Source organism: Schistocerca cancellata, chromosome 2 (genome assembly GCF_023864275.1).
Source record: "Schistocerca cancellata isolate TAMUIC-IGC-003103 chromosome 2, iqSchCanc2.1, whole genome shotgun sequence".
In the NCBI taxonomy this organism is placed as follows: domain Eukaryota; kingdom Metazoa; phylum Arthropoda; class Insecta; order Orthoptera; family Acrididae; genus Schistocerca; species Schistocerca cancellata.
In genome coordinates this window covers 1,008,545,639-1,008,568,185 of record NC_064627.1, presented here as the reverse complement: position 1 = coordinate 1,008,568,185, position 22,547 = coordinate 1,008,545,639, and the positions used below count along the sequence as shown (strand labels likewise).

The window sequence follows — 22,547 nt, the reverse complement described above, 5'->3', positions numbered from 1 at the left end:
CCTTTACCCCGCCCGGAAGATCTTTTTGACAAACTGTGCCCGGCTAAATATTTTTCGAAGTTGGACCTAGCAGATGCGTACTTGCAAATACCGGTGAACGAAGAATCCCAGCGCGTTTTGGTGGTTAACACGCATCTTGGTTTGTACCGATTCAAAAGACTGCCATTCGGGTGTGCATTCGCCCCTGCATTGTTTCAGCAATATCTACAAACTGTTTGTGCGTCGGTCCCTACTGCAGCAAACTATCTGGACGATATTGTGATCTCCGGAAAGACGGAAGAAGAACATTTACTGCAGCAAACTATCTGGACGATATTGTGATCTCCGGAAAGACGGAAGAAGAACATTTAGCCAATCTCAGAACATTATTTCAGGTCTTGCGACAAAATGGTCTTCGCTTGAGGAAGGACAAATGTGTGTTTTTTGCTCGTGACTTACCCTATCTGGGACACGTACGCAATGCTCAAGGCATACATCCTAGTCCAGAGCACCTCCGTGCCATGCAAGACTTGCCTTCGCCGCAGAATTTGAAGCAGCTGCAGAGTGTGCTGGGAAAAATTAATTACTATCATCGCTATGTGCGTCACGCCTCTTCCATTTCAGCTCCGCTTCATCGCTTACGCCGTAAGGGTGTTCTGTTCTTCTGGACGACGGAATGCGAACGCGCCTTTCGCCAGTTGAAATCGGCGTTGCTTTCCAATACTTGCCTTACGCCATTCGCACGACCGCTACGGTCGCAGGTTCGAATCCTGCCTCGGGCATGGATGTGTGTGATGTCCTTAGGTTAGTTAGGTTTAAGTAGTTCTAAGTTCTAGGGGACTTATGACCACAGGAGTTGAGTCCCATAGTGCTCAGAGCCATTTGAACCATTTGAACCGGAAGCCCCTTTTGTTGATGGTGGATGCATCGGATTTCGGGATCGGTGCTGTGCTTGCGCACAAAGATGGTTCGCACGATCGCCCTATAGCCTTTGCGTCCAAATTGCTCTCGTCTGCGCAAAGAAATTATTCACAGATCGAGAAAGAAGCATTGGCTCGCGTATTTGGTGTTACAAAGTTTCATGATTTCTTGTATGGTCGTCACTTTACCATCATCACAGACCACAAACCTGTAACATCGCTTTTTCATCCGACCAAGCCTGTCCCTCCACGTACAGCGCAGAAATTCATTCGCTGGTCTATTTTCCTCTCGCAGGACCGCTACGATATCTTGTATCGGTCCACTGCTAAGCACGGAAACGCCGATGCTTTGTCCCGTTTGCCTGTTGCTGAGGATAGAGCATTCGATTCCTCCGAACTTGCTTGCATGTTCATTGATTCAGAAACCGATGACGTGGTCGATTCGTTTCCGATTGATTTTCGTCGTGTAGCTACAGCCACAGCTGCCGACCCTGTCCTTGCTACCGTTCTGCGTTTTGTTGCTACGCAATGGCCCTTGTCAAAGTCACGGATCGGGGATCCGTTGGTTCGCCGATTTTTTGCTCGCAAGGAGAGACTTTTTGTGCGACGTGGTGTTTTGTTGTTGCGTTCAGATAATGATCAGTCCCGGGTCGTGGTCCCACGTTCGTTACAGTCCTCTGTCTTACAGCTTCTCCATCAAGGACATTGGGGTATCGTGAGAACGAAACAACTTGCTCGTCAGCGCTGTACTTGGTTCGGAATCGGTGCCGCGATTACGAATATGTGCTCTTCTTGCGTGGCGTGTGCCGAACAACAATCCGCACCACCGCGGAAATTCTTTGCATGGCCAAAAGCCACTTCCCCGTGGCAACGCTTACACATCGATTTTGCTGGTCCATTCTGGAATGCTCGATGGTTGGTTGTGGTAGATTCATTCAGTAATTTTCCTTTTGTTGTCCGGATGTCTTCCACGACGTCTTCTGCCACCATTCAAGCAAGGTCCGCTATCTTTCGCATTGAAGGTCTTCCGCAGACTATTGTTTCCGACAATGGCCCACAATTCATGTCCGCAGAATTTCAGTCATTCTGCAAGGCCAATGGTATTCAACATCTGACGTCCGCGCCGTTTTCGCCACAGTCCAACGGTGCCGCTGAACGTTTGGTCAGGACTTTCAAGTCACAGATGTTGATGCTGAAAGTGTCGCATTCTCGGGAGGACGCGTTATTGCTCTTTTTGTCCTCGTATCGCTCTCAGCCCCGAGATGGTCACTCGCCGGCTGAGTTGCTTCACGGTCGCCCTCATCGCACCTTGATGTCTTTGCTACATCCGCCGCATCAGGTTCCTGTGCAGCGGCAGACACCTGCTTTTGCTCCAGGCGACGTTGTCTATTATCGCAACTATCGAGATTCACGGCGTTGGCTCGCTGGGTGCATTCTTCGCTGCCTCGGCCGCGCTATGTATCTGGTTTTGGGGGCCTCTGGTGAGGTGCGTCGGCATCTCAATCAGCTGCGCCTCTGTCGTCGCACGGGATCTGCCGCTCCCCGTCTGCTTTCAGCGACGGTGCCGTCCGGTCAGCGCCATGGGGACCCATCTACTGGCTCGCCTCAGCCCCAGGTGTTACCGACGCTGCCTTCCATTTTGCCCCATGGCGACGCGCCGCCGCCGCCTATTCTCCCGCCGGCGCCGCCCGCAGTGGACGCGTCGCTGCAACCGCCGGGCGCCTCCCTGGGTCACGCGCCGCCGATCGCTTCCCGTGACCAGTTGTCCTCCACCATGGAATTCTTGCCCGCTCCGGACCATATGTCGTCTTCGCCCGTCGGGTGCCCCGGCTCGATGGAGGTCGACCCTTCGGCCCCTCCTATCTCTCTACGGGCGCATACACCGCATGTTGGCGTGCACCCTGAAGCAGGTTTTCAGGCGTTTCCTAGCTCCCCTCGGGCCGAATGGCAGGGTGCGGGTGGCACAGCCTCGCCTGTTGTTAGGCTCCCCACCTCGTCGCATACGCCAACATGGGGTCCTCTCCACGGCGGGCGGAAGCCTTATACCACAACCGTCCGCCGATTTGCGGGGGAGGAATGTGGTGTCACCGCCAGACACCACACTTGCTAGGTGGTAGCCTTTAAATCGGCCGCGGTCCGTTAGTATACGTCGGACCCGCGTGTCGCCACTATCAGTGATTGCAGACCGAGCGCCGCCACACGGCAGGTCTAGAGAGACTTCCTAACACTCGCCCCAGTTGTACAGCCGACTTTGCTAGCGATGGTTCACTGACAAACTACGCTCTCATTTGCCGAGACGATAGTTAGCATAGCCTTCAGCTACGTCATTTGCTACGACCTAGCGAGGCGCCATTATCATTTGCTATTTATCTTGTGATGCATGTACCGTCAGACCGATGTTCACCAATTATGGATTAAAGTTAAGTATTCCAGAAGCTACGTACCTTTTTTGCTATTATAATTACTTTACCTGTTCCAGACCTCAGGCCAGCCAGTGTGAGCTTAAACGCGTGCCTTTCGGCTTCCTCCTAGTGGCTTGGCTGTCTTGCCAAGTCACAACAGATACAATCATACACACATTTTAGATCCTGTGCACAAGCACAGGTCAGGAACGACGGGTATGAGAAGAGACTGAAAATCGAACTCCAAACTTCCGGATTTGCAGTGTCGTAGTTACTGGCGAATCATCAGCTGTGTGCAAGTCGCATTAGACTATTCCGTTTTCTCGGACTTAACGCGGCTCGGGTTGCAGCAGCGACTTGCACACAGATGTGTGCAGGGTGTCGGCTTGGCAGCTCGAACGGTGGGCGCGGGCCAAGCCGAACAGGTGAGCCAAGCCACAGACTGGAAGTCGGCGTTGCGAGAGCCCGGCGCTCATTACGGCAGGAAAGTTTTAATTACTGGCCGAGTTCCGCACTGTGGAAACACTGCCCCATCTCGGAGAGAGTCGGTTCTACGCCCGCTGCGTACAGAGCGCTGCCACAGCGGCTACCGCAGGTCTACTGTGCGCTTCCTCTGTGTCCGCCACGGGTTTCTCTTCTTCGTACTTGTGGCGCACAACTGTCCCAACCCACAGGCCGTCAGTTTTGTGTGTCACAGATCCGAATTAACAAAATCTTCTCGGACTTTCAGTCGTGCCAGATGCATATAACACCTGCGCTTTTTTCCAGTCACTCGGGGCTTTACATTGGGCAAGAGATTCGCGATAAATGCAAGCTAAGTAAGGAGCCAATGCAGTAGAGTACTCTCTGTAAAACCGAATTGGAATCCCATCAGGACCTGGCGATTTATTTATTTTCAACCCATTCAGCTGCTTCACAACCCCAGGGATGCCTATCACTATGTCCTCCACACGAGAATCTGTACGAGACTCAAACGGCGGTATGTTTGTACGATCCTCCTGCGTCAAAGATTTCGTGCTTTGACAATGGAAGTCAGTGTCCAAGTTACGTAATGTTTTAATATAAATTTTTTTGTTACGAGAGTTGCTCTATTTTTAGCAAATGAATTGATACTAACTTTTGCATCATTCTGTTTCTGACATTATTCATACTACAGCCAAAAAGTTCATTATTACGTGATTTTCCAAAAGTTGGAAAAGTTTTATTCTGATAATCTAATACATTAATGTTCTCTTCATTTTCAGTTCATTTCTGATTATCTCGGTTCATACAAAGGGATAGGATGGATACTGTTTGTATAATGACGGAGGAAAATGATATACGTGACAATGTTATTCAAACAATAAAATTCTAGCTACGCTGGTCAGTCTATTACAGTTCTAGTTATAAAAAGTATAGATCTTACTTCACTTCCGTTGGCTTGTCGAGTGGCTTCAGTTAGCGGTAAATAGGGCACATGTTGATCTTCTTGCCATACCATAGCAAATAACAAGGTCCCACAGTACTCTTGAAGTTTTGTGAATTACTCTTTCTATATTTGTACTGTGCCCAGTAAACGCCATAGCTTGTCCACATTAAACATCCGCCTAAACAACCATTTCAGTTTTCACTGCTCAGCACTTCGGAAACAGACTTTCTGTCTCCGCACTTTCGCATAGCCACACCGGCGAATAAACGCCACCAACGACACCAACCGTCTTCTCGCGACTTCTCACTGCTACTTTTTTGGTGCACTTGCACGCCCAGCGATAATGCATTTACAATTTATGACACACTTTGACAATAGCTTTTTCTTGACTAGGCCAGCCTGTCTACTTACGAAATGTTAACATTCCATGCGTATTCTCTTTCTTAAATAATAAATAGCATATGTAACTTGACAACACATTCACACAAATAATATTCAGCACGACTAATAAGGCAGACTTCGCAAAACACATAGAAAATGTATGACCATCCACAGAGTTGTGGTGTTACACTTCCCACCGCAGCAAGGTCCACGGTTCGTGAGTCACCAATGTGAATGCGTGTCTAGAAATAAACTTGTTTGTTAAACCTACTAATTACATGCGTGGCAAACGAGGGTGATGTCGCATTTAAAGAAATATATTTTTTCGCAAAGTAATCAAGGTTTAAATGCTACAAATAGTTACATTTGCTTGAAGTGAAGGTAAAACGTAACGTTAACAAAAACCGTTTTAAATTTTGTTATTTGACGATATGTCTATATTTGTCATTAGCAGTGCGTGTTTTAAAATGAACAAGAGATAATTTAATAACTAATGGATCTAAACTAAATTTTCTAATTGGTATTCTGAGAGGGGGGGGGGGGGGCAACGGCCTTGCCGCAGTGGATACACCGGTTCCCGTGGGATCACCGAAGTTAAGCGCTGTCGGGCTTGGTCGGCACTTGGATGGGTGACCATCCAGCCGCCATGTGCTGTTGCCATTTTTCGGGGTGCACTCAGCCTCGTGATACCAATTGAGGAGCTGCTCGACCGATTGGTAGCGGCTCCGGTCAAAGAAAAGCATCTCAACGACCGGGAGAGTGGTGTGCTGACCACACGCCCGTCCTATCCGTATCCTCACCTGAGGGTGACACGGCGGTCGGATGGTCCCGATGGGCCATTTGTGGCCTGAAGATGGAGTGTTCACTCTCTCTCTCTCATTCTGAGAGGGGGGAGTTAATTTAGATAGCATAGACGTTAACATCAATTCACGTGCGCTGTTAATAAACTCCCTCACGTGATAACTTACTCACTCCTAGCGTTCTGAGTTCTACAATGCACGTACACCTAAAACTCAAGATAGTAGCAACCGAGCGAAACATCGCAATAAACAGGATACTAACCAAGTTTAAAACGAACAGGGTTGAAGTGCTTGACAGGTAGTTCTGGTCGGCGTTCTACGTCGTTTCCCCCAACCACTACATGTGGATGCTAGGATGATTAGTTCAACACATCACAGTCAATTCTTTCCCAACTGCTCTGTAATTGTTTGCTAGCTTTTTGCTTGGCACTCACTCCATATAAGTGTGTAGAGGAAAGTGTTTCCACCTTGTTCCTTGTCTGTGGGGGAATTAATTACGGCTTCTCGTCTCTATCGTGACTGCGTAAGGCAGTCTAATTCGTACCTACTTTAAAGAGACCCTGAATTGGTTAATTTGAAACTGACGTTGTGGACACAACACACGAAGGAAAAGGTATCATAAAAATATTCATATAGTTGAACTAGAAAGTTTCACATTGGCCTGAACATCCTACTCAAGGGTCCAGTTGCAGCCAAAAATTCCCTAAGGGCAACCACAAGTAAAGAGAAACAGACATTGTTAGTAAATAATAAAACAAGTAGGGGTTATAAAGTGATGGACAACTTGCCGTTACTCTATAAGTTAAATTTAACTCTTCACTACATATATTACTGGGGTAAAGTTTCAGATGTAAATAAGTAATCGCTCTCAAGAGAGTTTGGTCGCTTTATTGTGAGCGTCATTTCCAATCTATGTTCAAAATAATGAACAGCAAACCTGTGACGCGACTGCTTGCCCCATATGCCTGCAGCCGAATGCGATAACCGTCGGTGTGTTCAGAATGTGCCTTCTCATTGCAACCGCTGATGTCCGAACAAGTAGAATAGGGCGGACGACGGTTGCCAGGATTCCTGTGACATCGGAATGACCGGTCCTCAAGCCCGTTGTACAAGAGCGACATTCTGGTCAAAATCGACTACTCAAAGTGCATGAACCTTTCGTGCCTTCGCGTACATCAGCAACCAACCACGAGGCGAGTGTGTGTACGACGTCGATGGTGTATAGACCGTGCCGAGTGTGGAGTTATAAATTTACGACTGTGCTGCGCAGTGCGCATGCGCAGAGACAACTTGCCGTGACTCCAGAAGCTAACATCGGGAGTTATAAACTATTCTGCTCGAGCAATTGCAAGTATGGAGTACTATCAGCTGTATAATGGAATGATGACAATGAAAATTTCTGCCTCATCGGGACTGGAACCGGGATTTCCCAGTTATGACTAGAGGTCGCCTTACCATTTGGCTAAAGGAGTACAACTCGCGGCTCCATCGAAACTTCCGTATGTCGTCAAGTACCTGTCCACACCCGTAATCCTACATCCATTATGTGTATTCCCATACAGGAGAAACAGTTTACTTGAAAATCTCTTGCCTGCTATCAGTGTATAAATATGATACTGCAGTGCCCGTGTTATTCCGTATTACGATGCGAGGTTCCTTCGGACACGCATGAAATACCGTATTAACCTGCAGATCCCGAGCAAGCGACTTTAAAGTAAAATGCCTCCACTGTACGGGAATATACATAATGTATGTACCAGTACAGATGTGGACACGTGATTGACGACACATGGAAGAGAGTCTGGCCGTAGGTCGTGCTTGGGTAGGCAAAAAGAAGTCAGCAAGGTAGTTCAGCGTGTTCGGTTAGAGGCTAACACAAAAACTGAGTGAATGGATCAACGAAGAACCTAAACAGGTGTCATCGGACGTCCGCCCCGAACAAATTCAACGAACAATATAGAACAAAATGAGATAAAAAGAAATGGAAAGGCCAACGTATGAGTGGCCAAGTAAGTGGTCCCAACAGTCGGGATACAAGTTACTTTGGAATAAGGCTGGGCATCTCGGACATATTCTGAGTCGTGGTCATCTTTGTGCTCATACGGCAAAGACTACCAAATCCACCGGTTAGTCCCTCAGCCGTTAGGGGTAAAACCCAATGGGACTCGGGGCAAGTAAGGCTAGCAACCTGCTTCCCTGGTACTTTAAATATGATGCTGGCAACAATCAGAGCAAAATGCCTCGGACCTTTGGAGGTGACGGAGTCCCACCTCTAACTGACAAATCAGGGACTCCTAAGATACGACTTGGCAAACAAATGGTAATGAGATGGGGAGCTATTAATATCAATGGGGGCTACTCTGGGAAGAAGGTAGAGCTGGCAGAGGCTGCAAGTAAGATGGGGCTGGACGTTTCAGCTGTTACTGACATTCGGGTAAGGGGCGAGAAAGAAGAGGAAGTGGGAGAATACAAGGTCTACCTGTCAGGAGTCAAAGCAGGAATAGCACAATGGGGTATAGGGCTTTACATCAAGAAAGAAATGGAACCCAGCGTAGCTGCAATAAGGTATGTAAACGAACGACTGATGTGGATAGATTTGACAGTGGCTAGCAAGAAAATTAGGATTGTGTCAGTATATTCGCATTGTGGAGGGACAGATCAAGATAAGATGGATAGTTTTTATGAGGCACTCAGTGATGTAGTTGTTAGAGTAAAGGACAAGGACAGTGTTCTGCTCATGGGTGATTTTAACGCCAGGATTGGAAATCGAACAGAAGGGTATGAAAAGGTTATGGGTAAATTTGGAGAGGATATGGAGGCCAACAGGAACGGGAAACAACTCTTGGATTTCTGTGTCAGTATGGGCTTAGTAATCACAAACTCCTTTTTTAAGCATAAGAACATTCACCGGTATACTTGGGAAGGCAGGGGAACCAGATCTGTCATTGACTATATAATAACAGATCAGGAATTCAGGAAGGCTGTGAGGGACACACGTGTATTCAGGGGATTCTTTGATGACACTGATCATTATTTAATCTGCAGTGAAATTGGGATTGTGAGGCCGAAAGTGCAGGAGGTCAGGTCCATATGTAGGAGGATAAGAGTGGAGAAACTTCAGGATAAGGAAATCAGGCACAAGTACATATCAGCGATCTCAGAAAGGTACCAGTTAGGTGAATGTAGTCAATTACAGTCATTGGAAAAGGAATGGACAAGGTACAGGGACACACTACTAGAAGTGGCTAAAGAATGTCTTGGAACAGTAGTGTGTAAAAGTAGGATGAAGCAAACAGCTTGGTGGAATGATACAGTCAAGGCAGCCTGTAAAAGGAAAAAGAAGGCGTATCAAAAATGGCTACATACTAGAACCCAGGTAGACAGAGAAGTTATGTTGAAGAAAGAAACAAAGCCAAACAGATAATTGCAGCATCCAAGAAGAAATCGTGGGAAGACTTTGGAAACAGGTTGGAGACTATGGGTCAAGCTGCTGGAAAACCATTCTGGAGTGTAATTAGCAGTCTTCGAAAGGGAGGTAAGAAGGAAATGACAAGTATTTTGGACAGGTCAGGAAAACTGCTGGTGAATCCTGTGGATGCCTTGGGCAGATGGAGGGAGTATTTTGAAGAGTTGCTCAATGTAGGTGAAAATGCGATGAGTAATGTTTCAGATTTCGAGGTAGAATGGGATAGGAATGATGATGGAAATAGGATCACATTTGAGGAAGTGGAAAAAATGGTCAATAGATTGCAGTGCAATAAAGCGCCTGGGGTGGATGAAATTAAGTCGGAACTCATCAAATACAGTGGAATGTCAGGTCTTAAAAGGCTACACAGGATAATTGAAATGGCCTGGGAGTCGGGACAGGTTCCATCAGACTGGACAAAAGCAGTAATCACACCAATCTTTAAACATGGAAACAGAAAAGATTGTAACAACTACAGAGGTATCTCTTTAATCAGCGTTGTGGGTAAAATCTTCTCAGGTATTGTTGAAAGGAAAGTGCGCGTATTAGTTGGGGACCAATTGGATGAAAATCAGTGTGGGTTTAGGCCTCTTAGAGGTTGTCAGGACCAGATCTTTAGCTTACGGCAAATAATGGAGAAGTGTTATGAGTGGAACAGGGAATTGTATCTATGCTTTATAGATCTAGAAAAGGCATATGACAGGGTTCCTAGGAGGAAGTTATTGTCTGTTCTACAAGATTATGGAATAGGAGGCAAACTTTTGCAAGCAATTAAAGGTCTTTACATGGATAGTCAGGCAGCAGTTAGAGTTTACGGTAAATTGAGTTCATGGTTCAGAGTAGTTTCAGGGGTAAGACAAGGCTGCAACCTGTCTCCACTGTTGTTCATATTATTTATGGGTCATATGTTGAAAACAATAGACTGGCTGGGTGAAATTAAGATATGTGAACACAAAATAAGCAGTCTTGCATATGCGGATGACTTAGTTGTGATGGCAGATTCGATTGAAAGTTTGCAAAGTAATATTTCAGAGCTAGATCAGAAATGTAAGGACTATGGTATGAAGATTAGCATCTCGAAAACGAAAGTAATGTCAGTGGGAAAGAAATATAAACGGACTGAGTGCCAAATAGGAGGAACAAAGTTAGAACAGGTGGACGGTTTCAAGTACTTGGGATGCATATTCTCACAGGATGGCAACATAGTGAAAGAACTGGAAGCGAGGTGTAGCAAAGCTAACGCAGTGAGCGCTCAGCTACGATCTACTCTCTTCTGCAGGAAGGAAGTCAGTACCAAGACTAAGTTATCTGTGCACCGTTCAATCTTTCGACCAACTTTGTTGTATGGGAGCGAAAGCTGGGTGGATTCAGGTTACCTTATCAGTAAGGTTGAGGTTACGGATATGAAAGTAGCTAGGATGGTTGCAGGTACTAGCAGATGGGAACAATGGCAGGAGGGTGTCCACAATGAGGAAATCAAAGAAAAACTGGGAATGAACTCTATAGATGTAGCAGTCAGGGCGAACAGGCTTAGATGGTGGGGTCATGTTACACGCATGGGAGAAGCAAGGTTACCCAAGAGACTCATGGATTCAGCAGTAGAGGGTAGGAGGAGTCGGGGCAGACCAAGGAGAAGGTACCTGGATTCGGTTAAGAATGATTTTGCAGTAATAGGTTTAACATCAGAAGAGGCACCAATGTTAGCACTGAATAGGGGATCATGGAGGAACTGTATAAGGGGGGCTATGCTCCAGACTGAACGCTGAAAGGCATAATCAGTCTTAAATGATGATGATGATGATGATGGAAAGGCAGCCGCTCGCGAGAAGCGGGAAATTGGGGTTCGAGTCCCCATCCGACACAAATTTTCATTGTCATCATTCCATTATACAGGCAATGGTAGTCCACATTCGCAATTGCGATTAAGTTTCATGTCGGTAATAAGTTTTTATAATTCAGAATAACACAGGCACTGCAATATCGTATGGCGTTATAGGAATGGATTTTGTGGTTTCATATCTTTTTATTCTTTTCATGCTGTTTGTTTTGTTTTCGTGGCATATTGAGAGGTTACGCAAGGTCCTGGTGTGTTTTCCTACTAGTGTTTTCCTACAAGAGAGACGAAATATCTGAAAGCAAAAAATATTTACGTTTTACAGAGAAAATAATTACACTTTGCATGAATTAGAACGTAAATAGATAAACATATTTTAACAAAAATTATTTCAACAGCGGAAAAATGATAATGATTGGATAAGAAAAATAATTTTCCTTGTTACTTCTCACTTAGCAAGAAAACAAAATACAAAGGCTGAAACAGAAAGATACTGTTTACTGTGTCCTACATTTTGTCTGGTGTGTTTGCAAGTACATATTTCCTCGAGCAGATAAATGTGTATGTTCTGAAATGTTTGAATGACCCTATTCCTATTCTTTCCCTTCTCAGGAGTGTGAATACCTAACCACACGACCTTTTACAAGAACTTTCACTATGAATTCTGCTTTGCTCATTAATAAACACTATTGTCGTTTCTTGTCTCTAAATTTTGTTACTGTACTTCGATTTTTCCGTAAAGCGGATAGTCCCTCATAACCTCGCTTTCACTATTTAAATGCTAAACTGCAAAGCAGACAGCTCTCACAACACCGGCTATTTTGGCGCTGACGAGTAAACGGAAATGACCACTCAAAACAGACAACTCAGTACGCGAATTAAACGCCACGGGCGCTACAGCAGACGCATTTGTCTCGAGAAGTCAATTGAGACAAGAAGGTCGGTCGTGCAAAAGGAGCTTCAGTAAGATCAAAAATTGGTTCAAATGGCTCTGAGCACTATGGGACTTAACATCTGTGGTCATCAGTCCCCTAGAACTTAGAACTACTTAAACCTAACTAACCTGAGGACATCACACACATCCATGCCCGCTGCAGGATTCGAACCTGCGACCGTAGCAGTCGCGCGGTTCCGGACTGAGCGCCTAGAACCGCTAGACCACCGCGGCCGGCGAGCTTCAGTAAGCGTCCGATGTCAAAAAACACGTCTCCTGCCAACTGCTGAAAAACGCAGCAGTTCTACCTCCTGAGATATAGAAAGCAGATAATTACTTCGTTCCTCAGAAGTTTCCCAACCTGCCTAGCCGCCAATCAACGCAAAGGAGAACGTCTTCTGTATCGAAACGCCGCTTTGAAGAATAAGAAGATAATGATGAAGAAGGAGCCTTTCAAATTTTCAGCTGTTGTGGGTATTTTGAGAAATTGCTGAGTTCTATGACGATAGCACCATTGTAGCTCAGATTTCGGGGTACTATTCTGCACTACCTAAGGACTTTGGTAGCTATTTTCTCTTTACTCTCCGATTTTTCTTTGAGGGGGAAATCTGCACGCTAGAGTTGAACCGACATTGAAATAAAATTAGTATTAGTAACCGGATTCGCATTCTGAAGTTTTCGTACGAACTCAACTCTGCATTCAGATGGTGATACTAATGGTTTCGTGTGTGCTCGCATCTCGTGGTCGTGCGGTAGCGTTATCGCTTCGCACGCCCGGGTTCCCGGGTTCGATTCCCGGCGGGGTCAGGGATTTTCTCTGCCTCGTGATGGCTGGGTGTTGTGTGCTGTCCTTAGGTTAGTTAGGTTTAAGTAGTTCTAAGTTCTAGGGGACTGATGACCATAGATGTTAAGTCCCATAGTGCTCAGAGCCATTTGAACCATTTTTTTGGTTTCGTGTGACCCAATGGTGGGGTGCATGTCTGCCTGTTGGGTGCCACTTGGGCGACTTGCGTATACCTAACCCACACCACTTATCCAACCAGGGAAAGGGAGCCTACAGTTTAACGTGGAATCCGAACCACGTGTCGTTTAACTCCCCACATCGTTGAAAGGCGAAGGTTAGGTTAAAATGAAGGCTGAAAAACACGTGGCCCGATCGAGACTCGATCCCGCGTCCTCTCGCTTTGCAAACATTCATTTTATCGCTAGATCACCAGGCCCGGCAAGTGGGGTTAGGTAGTTAATCTATAGGTTTTGATGATAGAATTTGCGAGTATCAAAATATGTGACATAATCGGCTGTATGTTTTGATTTCGTTGACTTAGAAGCTTAAATTTTTCAGACCGTCAAGGGTCTGTAGACCTTAGTACCTGACATCAATTTCAATTCGTACCACCACGCGCTCCTAAGGAAGACGGGACTTGACAGACGGACAAAGAGAAAAAAGGCAAAAAATATTGTTGTGTGTGATAGAGTTACAATTTAACGATTTTAAGATTTTTTCCTTTACTTGTACTATGTAATCTATTTTTCTAACAAATATCTGGATCAGCGGGAAGTACCCTATAAGTTTTTATGAGTGATTTGCGGGTATCAAAATGTGTGACATAAATGGCCATATGTTTTGTCTCCACTGACTTTCACGCTTAACCTTTTCGCACGCCTTGGTATGTGACACAACTTTCAGCTGCCTACTTCTACCTATTCCCGACACAAAGGGGTCTTAACAAACGGACGGAGAAGACGGAAGGACAACAAATCGCAAAAAATATTGTTGCATGATATAATTGCAAATTAACGATCCCCATACTTTTTCCTTTAATTGTACTGTGAAACTTTGCTTCTTATCAAATTTCATGATTCTAAACCAATGAGAGGTAAGCTATAGGTTTTGATGAATGGGTTTGCGAGTTTAAAATGTGTGACGTAAATGACAGTGTCTTTTGACTGCATTGACTTAGAAGCTTAAATTTTTCACACCGTTAAGGTACTGTAGTTCTTAGAAAGTGACATAAATTTCAACTTGGTACCTCTAACCGTTCCTTAGAAAAAGGGGTCTTAACAAGCGGACAGACAATCGGACGAACCACTAAAAACGAAATACACTCCTGGAAATGGAAAAAAGAACACATTGACACCGGTATGTCAGACCCACCATACTTGCTCCGGACACTGCGAGAGGGCTGTACAAGCAATGATCACACGCACGGCACAGCGGACACACCAGGAACCGCGGTGTTGGCCGTCGAATGGCGCTAGCTGCGCAGCATTTGTGCACCGCCGCCGTCAGTGTCAGCCAGTTTGCCGTGGCATACGGAGCTCCATCGCAGTCTTTAACACTGGTAGCATGCCGCGACAGCGTGGACGTGAACCGTATGTGCAGTTGACGGACTTTGAGCGAGGGCGTATAGTGGGCATGCGGGAGGCCGGGTGGACGTACCGCCGAATTGCTCAACACGTGGGGCGTGAGGCCTCCACAGTACATCGATGTTGTCGCCAGTGGTCGGCGGAAGGTGCACGTGCCCGTCGACCTGGGACCTACGCAATGCCGTAGGGGACCGCACCGCCACTTCCCAGCAAATTAGGGACACTGTTGCTCCTGGGATATCGGCGAGGACCATTCGCAACCGTCTCCATGAAGCTGGGCTACGGTCCCGCACACCGTTAGGCCGTCTTCCGCTCACGCCCCAACATCGTGCAGCCCGCCTCCAGTGGTGTCGCGACAGGCGTGAATGGAGGGACGAATGGAGACGTGTCGTCTTCAGCGATGAGAGTCGCTTCTGCCTTGGTGCCAATGATGGTCGTATGCGTGTTTGGCGCCGTGCAGGTGAGCGCCACAATCAGGACTGCACACGACCGAGGCACACAGGGCCAACACCCGGCATCATGGTGTGGGGAGCGATCTCCTACACTGGCCGTACACCACTGGTGATCGTCGAGGGGACACTGAATAGTGCACGGTACATCCAAACCGTCATCGAACCCATCGTTCTACCATTCCTAGACCGGCAAGGGAACTTGCTGTTCCAACAGGACAATGCACGTCCGCATGTATCCCGTGCCACCCAACGTGCTCTAGAAGGTGTAAGTCAACTACCCTGGCCAACAAGATCTCCGGATCTGTCCCCCATTGAGCATGTTTGGGACTGGATGAAGCGTCGTCTCACGCGGTCTGCACGTCCAGCACGAACGCTGGTCCAACTGAGGCGCCAGGTGGAAATGGCATGGCAAGCCGTTCCACAGGACTACATCCAGCATCTCTACGATCGTCTCCATGGGAGAATAGCAGCCTGCATTGCTGCGAAAGGTGGATATACACTGTACTAGTGCCGACATTGTGCATGCTCTGTTGCCTGTGTCTATGTGCCTGTGGTTCTGTCAGTGTGATCATGTGATGTATCTGACCCCAGGAATGTGTCAATAAAGTTTCCCCTTCCTGGGACAATGAATTCACGGTGTTCTTATTTCAATTTCCAGGAGTGTACATCATATATGATACGTGTGGTGTCTGTTTTATTGGACATCTCTGGAAGAAGAGAAACCACACAGGTAATAACATCCACCGAAGCCCCAAAGACACTGGTATAGGCATGCGTATTCAAATACAGATGTATCTAAACAGGCAGAATACGGCGCTGCTGTCGGCAACGACTATATAAAACAGCACGTGGCACGCACAGTTATGATATCGGTTACTGCTGCTACAATGCCAGGTTATCAAGATTTAACTTACTTTGAACGTGGTGTTATAGTCGGCGCACGAGCGATGGGACACATCATCCCCGAGGTAGCGATGAAGTGGGGATTTTCCCGTAAGATGATTCAACGAGTGTACTGTGAATATCAGGAATCCGGTAAAACATCGAATCTCCGACATCGCTGCGGCTGGAAACACATCCTGCTAGAGCGGGACCGGCGACGATTGAAGAGAAGCGTTCAGCGTGACAGAAATGCAACCCTATCGGAAATTGCTGCAAATTTCAATGCTGGGCCATCAACAAGTGTCAGCGTGCGAATCATTCAACGAAACATCATCGACATGGGCTTTCAGAGCTGAAGGCCCACTCGTGTACCGTTGATGACTGCGTGACACAAAGCTTTACGCCTCGCCTGGGCCCGTCAACACCGACATTGGACTGTTGATGTCTAGAAACATGTTGGCTGGTCGGACGAGTCTCGTTTCAAATTGTATCGAGCTTATGTACGTGTACGGGTATGGAGAAAATCTCATGAATCTATGGACCCTGCATGTCAGCAGGGGACTGTTCAGGCTGGTGTAGGCTCTGTGATGGGGTGGAGGACGTGCAATTGGAGTGATATGGGACCCCTGATATGTCTGGATACGGCTCTGACATGCAACACATACGTAAGCATCCTCTTTGATCATCTGCATCCGTTCTGTCCATTGTGCATTCCGACGGACTTGGGCAATTCCAGCAGGATAATGCGACACCCCACACGTCCAGAATTGGTACATAGTGGCTCCAGATACACACTTCTGAGTTTAAACAGTTCCGCTGGCCACCAAACTCCCCATACATGGACATTATGGAGCATATCTGGGATGCCTTGCAACGTGCTGTTCAGAAGAGATCTCCACCCCTTCGTACTCTTACGGATTTATTTACAGCTCTGCAGGATTCATGGTGCCAATTTCCTCCCGCACTGCTTCAGACATTAGTCAAGTATGTACCACATCGTTTTGCGGTATTTATGCGTGCTCGCGAGCGGCCTACACGGTATTAGGCAGGCGTACCAGTTTCTTTGGCTCTCCAGTGTGTAAGCCTTGACGGTATTTCATGATATCTTCAATGTGGATGCACCACAGGTCTGACCTCTTGCGGGAATCGTGCGAGATGCTGCGAGCAATGAGGAAAATGGACAGGGGGCGCTTTGGAAGTAATGTACGAAAAGTTTGGAATTTGGGTTTGACGGGAAGCGTGCTCTGATAGCCGAAGCAGTTATGGCGCCCGCTTGCGTAAAGCGCGAAATCCGCCTACGAGTCCCGATCCGGCACAAATTTTCACTTGTCGCCACTGAATTATTCAGAGCTCTCACGCGGCTGACGTCGGTATTTCTCTTTCGTTGCGTATATATCAGAGTACTAGCTGTAACGTGGGCTTTACTACTCAGTAGGAATATAAATCTGTCTTTGCTACTTGACCTCGTGCGACCGCCCATGTGCGCGGGGCTTGGCACGTGGCGAACGGACCTTGTCTTGTAGTGCCACAAGTCTTGTCTGCTCTAGCTAGAGTCTAGCATTAATATCCTGGATGTGGACGGGGCAAATTCTGCTCGAACTAGAGTCTAGCATTAATGTCCTGGATGTGGACGGGGCAAATTCTAACGTTGCTTTACCTAATAAGCACCCTAAGTGTGTTGCATCCACTACATGACAAGTATGATACTACATTCAAATTTCTTTGCCGTAGTTTCCTTTCATGCTGTTCAAACTATATTAATTTCCGAGGTGGCGTGAGGTAAATTGTTGCAGCGCCGTAGACACCAGATAGCAAGCGCGAAGCAACAGAGAAGTGGCGCCAGCAATCGCGGGCCCTCGAACGACGTCACCAGCTATCCACTGTGTGCGAATGCTTCCACGTAAATCGAGCGGAGCAATTTTCGCTTCCGCGAATGGAAATTGCCGCAGCAGAGGCCGTATATAGCGGCCGGAGCGAGGAGTCGCGTTGCAGTCGCCCCCCCCCCCCCTCCCCACCCCCCAGCTATTGGATTCGTTCGCTCTGCAGCATTATGACGTCGCCACGTTGTTATTGCCAATCTGAAAACTCTCCACAGCAGCAACCAGAGAGACTGGCAAGATGTACGCCTAGCTACTCAGTACGTATTTGTGCGTTTGAAGAGGAATAATTTGAAGCACAGAAGTTTATAGCTTTGAGTGAGTCATTTGAATGTAAGGTAATACTAAAAAGAAATCCATGTATGTGATAAGACATTTTGTCTATTTGTCCACGACAGATATTTTCAATAAGCTTCTGGCTTAAACTAAACAACAGCTTTTATTAATAGGAGTTTAGAATATTTACTGTGTTCCAACCTTATGGAAGGTCTCGAAGAAAACGACCTAATGACACATAATTAGCTCGGACACAGAAAATATCGTTATTGTGAAACACAGCTGGCTCTTTATTCACGCGAAGTAATGAGTGATATCGGCAGGAGAGCTCAAGTTGATTCCATATTTCTAGGCGTTCGACCCCGTTCCTTATGCACAACTTCTAATCAGATTCCATAGAATATCGTCTCGGTTGTGGACTACTGGATTCGCAATTTCCTGTGGCAAAGGGCAGAGTTCGTAGTAACACGGGGTAGGGGGGAGGGGGGGGGGGGCGTGTAGTGAAACAGCAGCATATCTGGGGTGCCAAAAGCAGGTGCCATAGTCTCTCTGCTGTTCTTAATCTATGTAAACGATTTAGGAGACCGTCTGAGCTGTCACAGTACGTACACACCTAGCGATAAAGTCGCGCTACACTGCATGCAGATAGTCGCGAAATACTGAGGTGACAAACGTCATGAGATGCCTCCTGCAATAAAGAGATAAAGAATCTGATACACTTGCCTAATATCTTGTAGGGTCCCCACGAGTACCCAGAAGTGCCGCAACACGATGCGGCATGGACTCAACTAATGTCTGAAATAGCGCTGCAAGGAATTGACACCATGAGTCCTGCAGGGCTGTCCATAAATCCGTAAGAGTACGAGGGAGTGGAATCTCTTCTCAACTGTTGCAAGGCATCACAGATATGCCCAATAATGTTCATGTCTGGGGAGTTTGGTGGCCAGCGGAAGTGTTTAGACTCAGAAGAGTGTTCCTGGTGCTACTTTATTAGCAATTCTGGACGTGTGGGGCCTTGTCCTGCTGGAATTGACCAAGTCCGTCGGAATGCACAGTGGACAGAATGGATGCAGATGATCAAAGAGGATGCTTACGCATGTGTTACCTGTCAGAGTCGTATGTAGGCATATCATGAGTCCCCTATTACTCCAACTGCACACGCCCCACACCATTACAGAGTCTCCAACTTGAACAGTCCACTGCTGACATGCAGGGTCCATGGATTCATGAGGTTGTCTCCACACCAGTACACGTCCATCCCCTCGATACAATTTGGAACGAGACTCGTCCGACCAGGCAGCATGTTTCCAGTCACCAACAGTCAAATGAAGATGTCGACGGGCCCATGGAGGAATAAAGCTCCGCGTCGTGTAATCACTAAGGCTACACGAGTGGGCCTTTGGCTCCGAAAGCCCATTTCAATGATGTTTCTCTGAATGGTTCGCAGCCTGACACTTTTTGGTGGCCTAGCATTGAAATCTGCAGCAATTTGCGTAAGGTTTGCATTTGTGTCACGTTGAACAATTCTCTTGAGTCGTCGTTGGTACCGTTCTTGCAGGATCTTTTTCCGGCCAAAGCGATGTCGAAGATTTTATGTTTTACCGGATTACCGATATTCACGCTACCCTCTTGAAATGGTCGTACGGGGAAAGCCCCACTTCATCGCTACCTCGGAGATGCTGTGTCCCATGGCTCCTGCACCGACTACAACACCACGTTCAAACTCATTTAAATCTTGATAACCTGCCACTGTAGCAGCAGTAACCGATCTGACAACTGCGCCAGACTTGTCTGATTTACGCGTTGCCGACCGTAGCGCGGTGTTCTGCCTGTTTACATATCTCTGTGTTTGCATACGCATGCGTAAATCAGTTTCTTTGGCGCTTCAGTGCAATATCGACGTGGCATGGACTCGACAAGTCTTCTGGAAGTCCGCTGCAGGAATACTGAGTCATGCTCCCGCTATAGCCGTCCATATTTGCGCAAGTGTTACCGGTGCAGTATGTTGCGCACGAACTGACCTCTCGATTATGTCCCATAAATGTTAGATGGAATTCGTGGCGGACGATCTGTTTGCCGAAACTATTCACTCGAAATGTTCAGAATTTTCTTCAAACAAATTGCGAACAACTGTGGCTTAGTGATGTTAGTTCGTTGTTTGGAAACGTGAAGTCCTCGAATGGCTTCAAATTGTCTCCGGCCAACCATTTCCAGTCAATGATCAGTTCGGTTGGATTAGAGGACCAGTCCATTCCATGGTGTCATGACCTATACCATTATGGAGCCGCCACCAGCCTTTATAGTGCTTTCTTCACCACCTGGATCCACGGCTGCGTGTGTCAGCGCCACACTCGATCCCTACCATCAGCTCTTACCAACTGAAATCGGAACTCATCTGACCAGGCCACTGTTTTCCATTCGTCTAGGGTCCGCTGATACGGTCAGGAGCCCAGGAGGGACGCTGGGGCGTCTGTCTCCACTACCATTTCGCATTCAAAGTCTTTTAATTCCCGTCGTGCGGCCATAATACACTCCTGGAAATTGAAATAAGAACACCGTGAATTCATTGTCCCAGGAAGGGGAAACTTTATTGACACATTCCTGGGGTCAGATACATCACATGATCACACTGACAGAACCACAGGCACATAGACACAGGCAACAGAGCATGCACAATGTCGGCACTAGTACAGTGTATATCCACCTTTCGCAGCAATGCAGGCTGCTATTCTCCCATGGAGACGATCGTAGAGATGCTGGATGTAGTCCTGTGGAACGGCTTGCCATGCCATTTCCACCTGGCGCCTCAGTTGGACCAGCGTTCGTGCTGGACGTGCAGACCGCGTGAGACGACGCTTCATCCAGTCCCAAACATGCTCAATGGGGGACAGATCCGGAGATCTTGCTGGCCAGGGTAGTTGACTTACACCTTCTAGAGCACGTTGGGTGGCACGGGATACATGCGGACGTGCATTGTCCTGTTGGAACAGCAAGTTCCGTTGCCGGTCTAGGAATGGTAGAACGATGGGTTCGATGACGGTTTGGATGTACCGTGCACTATTCAGTGTCCCCTCGACGATCACCAGTGGTGTACGGCCAGTGTAGGAGATCGCTCCCCACACCATGATGCCGGGTGTTGGCCCTGTGTGCCTCGGTCGTGTGCAGTCCTGATTGTGGCGCTCACCTGCACGGCGCCAAACACGCATACGACCATCATTGGCACCAAGGCAGAAGCGACTCTCATCGCTGAAGACGACACGTCTCCATTCGTCCCTCCATTCACGCCTGTCGCGACACCACTGGAGGCGGGCTGCACGATGTTGGGGCGTGAGCGGAAGACGGCCTAACGGTGTGCGGGACCGTAGCCCAGCTTCATGGAGACGGTTGCGAATGGTCCTCGCCGATACCCCAGGAGCAACAGTGTCCCTAATTTGCTGGGAAGTGGCGGTGCGGTCCCCTACGGCACTGCGTAGGATCCTACGGTCTTGGCGTGCATCCGTGCGTCGCTGCGGTCCGGTCCCAGGTCGATGTACTGTGGAGACCTCACGCCCCACGTGTTGAGCAATTCGGCGGTACGTCCACCCGGCCTCCCGCATGCCCACTATACGCCCTCGCTCAAAGTCCGTCAACTGCACATACGGTTCACGTCCACGCTGTCGCGGCATGCTACCAGTGTTAAAGACTGCGATGGTGCTCCGTATGCCACGGCAAACTGGCTGACACTGACGGCGGCGGTGCACAAATGCTGCGCAGCTAGCGCCATTCGACGGCCAACACCGCGGTTCCTGGTTTGTCCGCTGTGCCGTGCGTGTGATCATTGCTTGTACAGCCCTCTCGCAGTGTCCGGAGCAAGTATGGTGGGTCTGACACACCGGTGTCAATGTGTTCTTTTTTCCATTTCCAGGAGTGTAATTTGAAATGGGTCACCAGAGTACGAATGACAGCTCCGTCAATGCACTGCCCTTTTGTATCTCGTGTAAGCGATACTACTGTCATCTGTATATGTGCATATCGCTGTCACATGACTACTGTCGCCTCAGTGTATTGTACTGTATCAGTCGCTATGTTATTTTAAAAAAAAGAACAAAGTAATCGTAAACGTTACTTGAGGAGATCTTTATTTTCGGGACGCATTACTGTTGGCATGAAACTTTTCGAGAAATTGTAAATTGCTCTATACGTGGTTGAAGGAAAGATTCCGAAAGGTTCCACTGTATTACGGGAAAAAATTCCAGTATCTATTAGGTTAGTTGTAACACTCCGATTTCCTGCCAGTGCTGGTTCTTTCACCAGCCCTATGGATACACACAAATGAATTAGCTATTCTTTATATTATTAAATGTAAGAAAGTATCGCGGATTTTTAACATGCAATGTAATAGGAAGTCTCAACGAATACTAACGCGGCTGTGCAAATGCAGGCGGCACATGTCAACTGACGTTTGTGTATTATCGGCCGTTTTTAATTTCGTTCACGAGTAAACAAAGCCGGCCGCTGTGGCCGGGAGGTTCTAGGGTCTACAGACCGGAACTGCGCGACTGCTGCGGTCGCAGGTTCGAATCCTGCCTG

General features: G+C 47.5%; 1 long non-coding RNA gene and 1 pseudogene across 1 annotated transcript in view; one reads left to right on the top strand and one right to left on the bottom strand.

Annotated features, from left to right (window-relative positions):
- The window catches only part of LOC126149241 (uncharacterized), a 349,826-nt gene that overhangs the window by 29,545 nt on the left and 297,734 nt on the right, over positions 1–22,547 (bottom strand). The window lies entirely within an intron of this gene.
- On the top strand, positions 5,634–5,750 carry LOC126163637 (5S ribosomal RNA; annotated as a pseudogene).